The sequence below is a fragment of the Piliocolobus tephrosceles genome, chromosome 19 (genome assembly GCF_002776525.5).
Source record: "Piliocolobus tephrosceles isolate RC106 chromosome 19, ASM277652v3, whole genome shotgun sequence".
In the NCBI taxonomy this organism is placed as follows: domain Eukaryota; kingdom Metazoa; phylum Chordata; class Mammalia; order Primates; family Cercopithecidae; genus Piliocolobus; species Piliocolobus tephrosceles.
In genome coordinates this window covers 13893602-13904073 of record NC_045452.1, presented here as the reverse complement: position 1 = coordinate 13904073, position 10472 = coordinate 13893602, and the positions used below count along the sequence as shown (strand labels likewise).

Genomic DNA, 10472 nt, shown 5'->3' with positions numbered 1-10472 from the left:
CTGCCTCAGCCTCCCGAGTAGCTGGGACTACAGGGAGGCTGAGGCAGGAGAATGGCGTGAACCCGGGAGGCGGAGCTTGCAGTGAGCTGAGATCTGGCCACTGCACTCCAGCCCCGGCGACAGAGCAAGACTCCGTCTCAAAAAAAAAAAAAAAAAAGAAAGAAAAGAAAAAGAAAATAGTATGGAATTAGACAGTGGGTAATGATTGTGCCACCTTATCAATATACCAAAAACCACTGAATTGTACACTTTAAAATGGTGAGTTTTATGGTATGTGAGTTGAATTTCTATTTTTAAAAAGGAAAATTATTTTGGTAATGGTTGTGTAATTATAAACCTACTAAATATCGAATTGTACACTTTAAAGGGTGAATTGTATGGCATGTGATTTACATCTCAAGAAAGCTATTACCAAAAAAAAAAAAAATTATAGGATTCGTGATCAAATCCAGGTCTTCCCATTCCCAAAACAAATACTCCCAACTGCTCCACCACTCTGCCTTATTTGCCAACTGACTAATCCCAAAGGGGCTCTTTACCTCCCTGTTTTCAACACACAAGCTCCTTTTCCTCTCCTACCCTACCCTCTGAGTAACAAAAAGGCAAATGCTTTCTTCTTTATTTCATATTTTATTTTATTTCCACAAAAACTGAAGCACTGTATGGTTTCTTCTTTCTAAGCACAGTGTTGTCCAGCTCAGGCCCTCCTCAAAAGCTCTTAAGTACCTACAAATCCAAAGTCCATTCTCTTTCTCTGAATTATTCAAAGAGAGAAAATAAAATAAAATAAAGTAAAATAAAATAAAACAGTCATCCAATTTCCTTAACCTGGAAACCAAGACCTCTCAAGATCTGGCGCCATCTTTGTTTTCCTAGGACCCTGCTCCACATGGCCAAACAAATCTCCCTGTCCTTCTTTGAGTCATGTCCTTTCCTGCTGTCCCGGTGCCTGCAGAACCCACTCTCCACCCCTCCACTGCATGGCTAAATCCTGACTCTCTGCTCTGATGCTACCTGATACCTTCTCTGAGTTCAGAGTTTCACACACCCAGGCACAAGCATTAATTGCACTTCCTCTGAGCTCTCACGGGTCTCTATTTATCCCTCTACACATTTCTCCCTGTATTAAACCGCTGAGACATATATTCCTTGAGGACTACACAGTGAACAACCCAACTGGTTGTTGGCACACTGGGACAGTCACAAAAGTCACACTGCAACACTTACAAAAGTCTGGCACACTGTGACACTCACAAAAGATACACTGCGACACTCACGAAAGTCTGGCACACTGTGACACTCACAAAAGTCACACCAAACCCACTGAAGTGAATTCAATCTCGCCCCCAATCATCCCACTGCTCTTTTTCCCCTAATGTCAGTTTTCCTGCCAACTAAAAACACTACAGGCAATTTGAACATGATGTTTAGAATTATAATGGATGAAAACCAGTTACAGCCACATTTATTTCATATAAATGAACCTCTGTGAGCTTTATTGCCTTGGTCGCCTTGACTACCCAGCTGCTGGTTGCATACCCTGCTCAGCCCAAGGGGTGGAAATGTTCCCCTAGCACAGTGATGTCAGCTGGAGTTAAAGGAAGAGAATGAGGTCAGAGGCTGAAGTACCAGCAGCTTCTTGAGTGGTTCATGCTACCACCTCATGGGGACCCCTCCTACCTGTTCCTCAACTCCAACTGAGACAGCCACGGGGTTGGGAAGTCTGAGGCGGTGTGCCACGGTTGTGCTCCAACAAGGTGTCAGGAAGGGAGCCAGAGAGCGCCAGGCCAACCCCTGCTCTGGGTTTCCCTTTAGGTTGTCTTCATCGGAAATGCCTCTCTTTCTCCTAGCCACTGCTGCCCCCTGGTGCCCTCATCTGCCACACCCTACGACACACCACCAGCCCTACCCTATGGAACATTGGAAATACATCCCAAAGGGTGGGCTCAGTGACTCATGCCTGTAATCCCAGCACTTTAAGAGGCCGAGGCGGGCAGATCACCAAAGTCAGAGATCGAGACCAGCCTGAGCAACTGGAGAAACACCATCTCTACTAAAAAAAAACACACAAAATTAGCTGGGCATGGTGGCATGCACCTGTGATCCCAGCTACTCGGGAAGCTGAGGCAGGAGAACCACTTGAACTCAGGAGGCGGAGGTTGTGGTGAGCCGAGATCACGCCATTGCACTCCAGTCTAGGCAACAAGAGCAAAACTCCGTCTCAAAAAAAAAAAAAAGAGAAAGAAAAGAAATACATCTCAGCATTTTGGGTGGCAAAAACAGGTGGATCGCTTGAGGTCAGGAGTTTGAGACCAGCCTGATCAACATGGGGAAACCCCTTCTCTACTAAAAATACAAAAATTTTCTGGGTGTGGTGACACACACCTGTCCCAGCTACTCAGGAGGCTGAGGCAGGGGAATTGCTTGCACCCAGGAGGCAGAGGTTGCAGTGAACTGAGATCATGCCACTGCACCCCAGCCTGAGCAACAGAGTAAGACCCTGTCTCAGAAAACAAAAACAAACAAAAAAAAATGTGATTTACATTTTCTAGTAGCCACATTTTAAAAGGGAAAAATAAAACAGTGAAATTAATTTTAATAATACATTTATTTTATGACCAGGCACAGTGACCTACACCTGTAATCCCAGTACTTTGGGAGACCAAGGCAGGAGGATCTCCTTGCTGGTTTCAAGAGCTTGAAACCAGCCTAGGCAACATAGTAAGGCCACATCTCTACAAAATAATATGAATACTAATGTATTCTATGTAGCCCAGTATACACAAACTATTAGCAGTTTAATATATGATCAGTATTAAAAAAAAAATTTTTTTTGAGACGGAGTCTCTCCTGTCCCCAGGCTGGAGTGCAGTGATGCAATCTTGGCTCACTGCAACCTCCACTTCCCGGATTCAAGTGACTTTCCTGCCTCAGCCTCCCTAGTAGCTGGGACCACAGGCACACACCACCAAGCCCAGCTAATTTTTTTGTATTTTTTAGTAGAGACGGGGTTTCACCACATTGGCCAGGATGGTCTTGATCTCCTGGCCTCGTGATCCACCCGCCTCAGCCTCCCAAAGTGCTGGGATTACAGTCGTGAGCCACCATGCCTGGCCCAGTATAAAAATTATTAATGAGATATTCTACATTCTTTCTTCCATGCTAACTCTTCAAAATCTAGCATGTCCTTTATACTTCCAGCACACCTGAAATCAGACAAGACACATGTCCAGTGCCCAACAGCCACATGTGGTTCATGGCTACTGTGCTGGAGAGCCTAGTGTCTGTACCAGACAACTTAGTGCTTGTCCCTTGAACAGTACTGTCTCTGTGGTGCTTGTCCCTTGAACAGTACTGTCTCTGCGGGCCTAACCAGAGCTGCCCGTGCCCCGAACCAAATTTATCCCTAGGCCAGTCCTGTTCCCTGTGCTCCAAGCTCGGAGACCCAGCTTCCTGCTTGTCATCTCCACTTTCCTGTCTTATAGAAATCTCTGTAAGTTCATTAAAACTGCATTTGTATTTTCCTCCCCAAAATGTATCTCCCACAACCCACTCCAACTCAGTCAGTGGCATCACAGTCCACCCAGTTGCTAGAAGTCAAATCCAAGGAGTCGCACTTTTCCTTCATCCAAATGGTCATAAAGTCCTGTCAATTCTGTCCACGCTCGCATAATTTTTGTATTTTTAGTAGACACGGAGTTTCACCATGTTGGCCAAGATGGTATCGATCTCTTGACCTCATGGTCTGCCTGCCTCGGCCTCCCAAAGTGCTGGGATTACAGGCGTGAGTCACCGTGCCTGGCCTCAATGATTTCTAACTAGTTTAACTCCTACCTTCCCACCTTCTCACTCCACACCCACTCAGAGCAGCCGGAGGGACTGGACCACTCCCCTACCCACATCCCTCTACCAGCTTCCCGATGCCTTCTACTAAAATCCAAACTCCTGGCCTAGCTTTGCCACACCCTCCACAACTTGCTCCCTGCACCTCACTGCCCATCACTCTCGCATTGGCCATATGCCTCAAATCTGCTAAACTCATTTCCACTTCCTGGACCCTCTCTCCAGAGTGATCTTCCTCCAGATCCTTCCATACCTGGCTCCTTCTCATCATTCGGGTCTCTTGAGTGGCCTTCCCTCTCCACCTTATCTGCAATAGTCCCTTCATCCTTAGTCATTTACTAGCCCATCATCTTTTTATGTTCTCCAGAGCATTCATCACTTCCTGATATTATTTGTCTAACTGGTTATTTGCCTTCTGTCTTCTTCCAGTACAACATAATAAGCTCCATGACAGAAAGCATTTCTCTTGTATTGTTCATCGCTGTTTTTGGAGCAAATAGAACAGCATCTAGCACAGAGTAACACATGCATGAGTGTGTGAGTGGATGAATGCTATTCCCTCTGTCTGGAACACTCTCTCCATTCCATGGCTGGCTCCTCCTCTTTCAGGTCTTAGGCTAAGTGTCACCTGCTCAGAGAGTCCTCCAAGAATGGCCTGCTTTGTTCTCTATCTTAGCACCCTCCTTGCTACCCTCATAGCACATACCACAATTTTATTTATTTATTTATTTATTTTGAGACAGAGTTTCGCTTTTGTTGCCCAGACTGGAGTGCAGTGGTACAATCTCGGCTCACCACAACCTCCGCCTTCCGGGTTCAAGCGATTCCCTTGCCTCAGCCTCCTGAGTAACTGGGATTAGAGGCATGTGCCACGACACTCAGCTAATTTTGTATTTTTAGTAGAGATGGGGTTTCTCCATGTTGGTCAGGCTGGTCTCGAACTCCCAACCTCAGGTGATCCGCCCGCCTCAGCCTCCCAAAGTGCTGGGATTACAGGCGTGAGCCGCTGCACCCGGCCTCACAATTTTGACTTTAACCAATTCGTTTACTTTCTTTTTTGTCTTCTCCCACTGCCCTTATTACCACTTCTAGACCCTGCACTCCATAAACAGGGTCAATGTCTGTACAGTTCACTCCTGTCACTCATTGCCTAGCACAAAGCCTGGCAGGTGGTGGATGTCCAATAAACACTGGCTGTGAATGAATAACCAACTCTTCCTGGGACCTCCCAGGCCTGCCCAGGAGAACAGTCCCGGAGGAGTATCCCACCAGGTCCCCACAAAAAATCTGCCTCACCCTGGTCACCTCTGATTTCCAGGAGCTGTAGCTCCCACCTTACTGGAACACTGAGGCTGCCTGGGCATGATGTGAGCTGACCACCCCAGCTTCAAAGAAAGGAGCAAGACTGGGGCAGAAAGAGAGGATCGTTGTCCCCAGAGTATATATCTGAGTCTTGCCAATTTCCCTCCCTCCCTCCCCCAGGGTCATCAGATCCCTCCTCCCAACAAGGGTCCCAGGAGTCCACCCAGGTTGGGCTGAGGGAGGGTTTCTGACCCAGCTCCCAGCCTCCCCAGTACCTATCCCAACCCCAGTGGGTGGAGCTCACAGCCAGGACTTCAGCGTTCCCACTTACCAAGCCAGAAAGCAACAGAGTCTGTCGGCGGGAGCTCCCATCCCCACACTGTGGCTAGAGAGTTCTACAACATCCTTGGGCACACCTGAAATTATAGAAGCCACATGTCAAGTGCGCAACAGCAACATATGGTTAGTGGTTATTGTACCAGATGGCTTAGCTCTTGCACTCCGAACATCATGGCCCCAGGATTTCTGTTAGAAACCCTTCCACTCAAGTCTCAAGCCTTAGAGATCATGGAACCCAAGCTCTTCACTGCCCAGAGAGGAGCAGGGACAGGCCCAGGGTCATACAGCCAAGGCCAGAACCCCAGGCTCCTGTGGGTGGGGGTAACAGACACAGTGTCCCCTAGAGCCCAGGAGTTCAGGCCACCTCTGCCTTTTCTCATTTCTTTCTTCCATTCTTCCTCCCCTGCATCAGGAAGCCCATGAGAGGTCAGGTTATAACTTCCTCACACCTGGGCTTTCACCTCCATGGTTATATTTCCAAACCCACAGTACCGGGCAGGGCAGGGAAGTAGGTGGCAGGTTTTGGTTTGGGGGGATTGTGTTTGTTTGTTTGAGAGGGGTCTCCTCGCTGTCAGCCAGCCTGGAGTGCAGTAGTGCAATCGAATGCACCACTGCAGTGCAGTCGAGGATCACTGCCGCCTCAACTTTCTGGGCTCAAGCCCCATCTTCCCACCTCGGCCTCCCATGTCCAGCTAATTTTTTTTAGATGGCGTTACTTACTACATTGCCCAGGCTGGTCTTGAACCCCTGACCTCAAGTGATCTTCCCACCTTGGCCTCACAAAGTGCTGAGGCTATGGGTGTGAGCCACCACATCCAGGCTGTTTCCTCTTTCTGAAAGCTGTCCATGGCGACACCGAGGCCTGGGTGAAGTGACCTGCACAAGCACACACAGTGAGGTGGAAGCACTGCCATGACCAGACCAGGAATGCTCTCTCCAGCTCAGGGCCGGGTCCCACTGCCCTGGCACCTCCTGGAAGGACCTGGGTCTGGGCCCCCATGCTGCCAGCTCTGACATAGAAGGCGGTCAGTGGATCAGGCCCAGCCTATAGCTGCTCCAGGTACCGGAAGGATCAGGCCCAGCCCACAGCCAATCAGGGTCAGGCGGGGAAGGGCTCAATGTGGAGTAACTCTCAGTACAGCCACTGAGAGCCAGGGCTCTGGCCCCTCCACTGCCACTCTTCTGCTCCAGGGACAGCTGTGCCAGCCGAGCGCCACCTCAGGAGCGGGTCAGCATCATTGTCCCTTCTGCCCCCTAAGGGCCTGGGAGATCCTGAGGGGAAAAAAACTAAGGCCCTTTGACAAGTAACTCTGACCAAAAGCAAAAAAATGGCCAGGCACGGTGGCTCACACCTGTAATCCTAGCACTTTGGGAGGCTGAGGTGGGCAGACTCTTGAGGCCAGGAGTTCAAGACCAGCCTGAACAATATAGTGAAACCTTGCCTCTACTAAAAATACAAAAATTAGCCAGGCATGGTGGTGAGTGCCTGTAATCCCAGCTACTCAGGGGGCTGAGGCAGGAGAATTGTTTAGACCTGGAAGGGAGAGGCTGCAGTGAGCTGAGATGGCACCACTGCACTCCAACCTGGGCAACAGAGCAAGACTCCAAAAAAAAAAAAACCCAAACAAACAAAAAAACAAACGGAAAAAGCAAGGCCTAGGCTCCACATATTCCCTCCCCTCACCATCCTCCATGGACTCTGCTCACCTTCATGGTGTGTAGGGCTTGGAGACACAGGTGACAAGGGCACCGTGATGGCCAGCCGACCGACCACCTGGCACGAACCGCAACGGCTGGACCGATGTGGTGGCTCCGCCTGTGATCCCAGACCTCTGGGAGGCCGAGGCGGGAGGATCACTTGAGCCCAGGATGTGGAAGCTGAGTGAACCGAGATGACATCACTGCATTCCAGCCTGGGTGACACAGGGAGGAGACTCCTTTCAAAAAAAGAAAAAAGGAAAGAAAGAGAAAGAAAGTTAGGGACAGGCCGGGCGCGGTGGCTCAAGCCTGTAATCCCAGCACTTTGGGAGGCCGAGACGGGCGGATCACGAGGTCAGGAAATCGAGACCATTCTGGCTAACACGGTGAAACCCCGTCTCTACTAAAAATACAAAAAAACTAGCCAGGCGAGGTGGCGGGCGCCTGTAGTCCCAGCTACTCGGGAGGCTGAGGCAGGAGAATGGCGGAAACCCGGGAGGCGGAGCTTGCAGTGAGCTGAGATCCGGCCACTGCACTCCACAGCCCGGGCGGCAGAGCCAGACTCCGTCTCAAAAAAAAAAAAAAGAAAGTGAGGGACAGAGAGAAGGAAGGAAAAGAAAGAAAGAGAGAAAGAAAGAAAAGACAAGAAAAAAGAGAAAAAAGAAAGGCAAGAGAAAGGAAACGCAGGGGCTGACTGAGGGACTGATGGAGGAGCGGTGTGAGTCGGGCTGGGGACCCTACTGACTGATCGGCTGATAGGATGACCGGCTGCACTGGGGTTGCTGAAGGGTGGCGGCGACAGCCGGCCTCTCAGCCTCGGTTTCCGCCTGCCTCTGCCTCAAGCCAACTCACCGCGTGGCCTCTTCCGCCACTAACGGGCGCCTGAACCAAAACGCACTGAGCCTGACGGACAAGGCTCCCTCAGAGAGTCGTCAGAGCCCCGGCGCTGCTCCACGGCGCCACCTGGAGGATGCGCCTGGAAGGGAGGGGCTGGGAAGTGGGCGGGGTCAGGGGCGGGGCTGCAGGTGGAGCGTCGGCGGGAGCTCCCTCATCCTCTTTCCCGCGACGCAGCTCCTCTTCCCAGCCTCCTTGGCTCGCCTCTGGAGCCTCTTCCTCCTCCCGCTTCCGAGTGGGCGGGTCCCCGCTGGAGCCTGAGTCGCACTGCAGACCTAGCCTGCGGCCTGATGGTGTGAAAAAAACTCCCAGTTTCCCATTAGGACCCCCTGGCAGCCTGGGAATCCCGACGGTTCCAGGGGCCCGCTAGGGCAAGTGACGGCCGAACCTTTGGGCGCCAGGCTGGCAGCAGACGTGATAGAGGTGAAAACCCCACCACCCTCTTAATCCCCAGAAATGCTAGAGGATTCGGGGGGCCTGAGCGAGCAGCTGAGGGTAAGAGCCGATATTTGCATTATTGATTACTAGGCCCAGAAATAGCCCTCAACCCCATTTGCTCCCTCCCCCGCATCCCGCTGCTCTTAACTCTTGCAAGCTCACCCGCCTGCCAGGTGTCCTGTCTGGAGCGTGGCGAGCACCTTCGAGCCCCATAGATGGCAGCACAGGCCTGAGAAAGTCGTACCAGAATGGCGCCTCCCTTCCAAACTCAGAAAGGCCAGGAGAGACAGAGCCACTTAGGGGAGAAAACTAAGGTCCAGAGTGGCAGAAACATCCTCACATCCCGAAGGGGCTTAAACCCTAACTTCTTGCCCCAGGACAAGGAAACAAGGCAGAGTAAAGAGAGGCTCACAGGGAGACGCCATAGCAAGTGACAGTTCAGAACTCAGGTGGACCACACCACGCTACTGTGGGCATCTCCTCAATTCTCTGAGGCCATTTCCTGACCTGTAAAATTAGGGACAAGAAGGATACCTGCGTCACGGGATGTTTTGAGATTAACTGAGATGCTGCATGCAAATCACCACAGGGCATGTGGTAAGTGCTCTAATATATGTAAATCAATGTTCCACTGTTTTTTGTTTGTTTTCAAGACAGGGTCTCAGTCTGTCACCCAGGCTGGAGTACAGTGGTATGATCATAGCTTACTGCAGCCTTGAACTCCTGGGCACAAGTGATTCTCCCACCTCAGCCTCCTGAGTAGCTGGGACTATAGGCATCGCTATCGAGCCCAGCTAATTTATCTTTTTTTATGTTTTGCAGAGATGGCGTCTTTCTACATTGCCCAGGCTGGTCCGGAACTCCTGACCTCAGGCAATCCTCCTGCCTCGGCCTGCCAAAGTGCTAGGATTACAGGAGTGAGCCACCATGCCCAGCTCAGTGTGATGTCTTTTTTACTGTGTCAACTTGGCTAGACTGAAGGCCCCAGTTATTCCAGCACTAAACCGGATGTTTTGGTGAAGTTATTTTGTAGATGCAAATAAAGTCCATTATCAGTCGGCTTTACATAAAGGGAAGATATCCCTTCCCATAAAGGGAAGCAGTGTGGCCGGACGCAAGGGCTCACACCTGTAAACCCAGCACTTTGGGATGCCGAGGCAGGCGGATCACTTGAGGTCAGGAGTTTTGAGACCAGCCTGGCCAACATGGTGAAACTGTCTCTACTAAAAATACAAAAATTAGCCGGGTGTGGTGGTACGTACCTGTAATCGCAGCTACTTGGGAGGCTGAGGCACAAGAATCACTTGAACCTGGGAGGCGGAGGTTGCAGTGAGCCGAGATTGCACCACTTCACTCCAGCCCAGACAACAGAGCAAGACTCTATCTCAAAAAAAAAAAAAGGAGTGTGTGTGCACACGTGTGCATGTGCGTGTGCATGTGTGTGTGTTGGGGGTCACAGGGCCTAATCTTCGTGTTTATTCACTTTTTTTTTTTTTTTCTGAGACAGTCTCACACTGTTGCCCAGGGTGAATTGCAATGACACCATCTTGGCACATGCAGCCTTGACCTCCCAGCCTCAAGCAATCTTCCCACCTCAACCTCCCAAGTAGCTGGAACTACAAGGCCTGGCTAATTTTTGTATTTTTTATGGAGATGGGGTTTTGCCATGTTACCCAGGCTAGTTTCAAACTCCTGAACTCAAGCAATCCACCTGCCTCGGCCTCCGAAAGTACTGGGATTACAGGTGTAAGTCACCGCGCCCAGCCTATTCACTCCTTTTTTTTTTTTGAGACGGAGTCTCGCTCTGTCGCCCAGGCTGGAGTGCAGTGGCCTGATCTCAGCTCACTGCAAGCTCCGCCTCCCGGGTTTACGCCATTCTCCTGCCTCAGCCTCCCGAGTAGCTGGGACTACAGGCGCCCGCCACCTCGCCCGGCTAGTGTTTTGTATTTTTTTAGTAG

General features: G+C 50.6%; 2 long non-coding RNA genes across 2 annotated transcripts in view; both read right to left on the bottom strand.

Annotated features, from left to right (window-relative positions):
- LOC113219719 overlaps nucleotides 1–5552 on the bottom strand; it is a 64578-nt gene extending 59026 nt beyond the window's left edge. Inside the window, exon 1 of the long non-coding RNA XR_003306686.1 lies at nucleotides 5477–5552. This is a non-coding gene — a long non-coding RNA (uncharacterized LOC113219719). The remainder of the gene's footprint in view (nucleotides 1–5476) is intronic.
- Nucleotides 5553–6229: 677 nt separating this feature from the next.
- Nucleotides 6230–8121, bottom strand: LOC113219718. Its single transcript, XR_003306685.1, has 3 exons — nucleotides 8035–8121; nucleotides 7192–7421; nucleotides 6230–6360 (listed from the first exon to the last, which is right to left on the bottom strand). It is a non-coding gene; the product is annotated as an uncharacterized LOC113219718 (long non-coding RNA).
- Between the last annotated feature and the right edge of the window lie 2351 nt (nucleotides 8122–10472).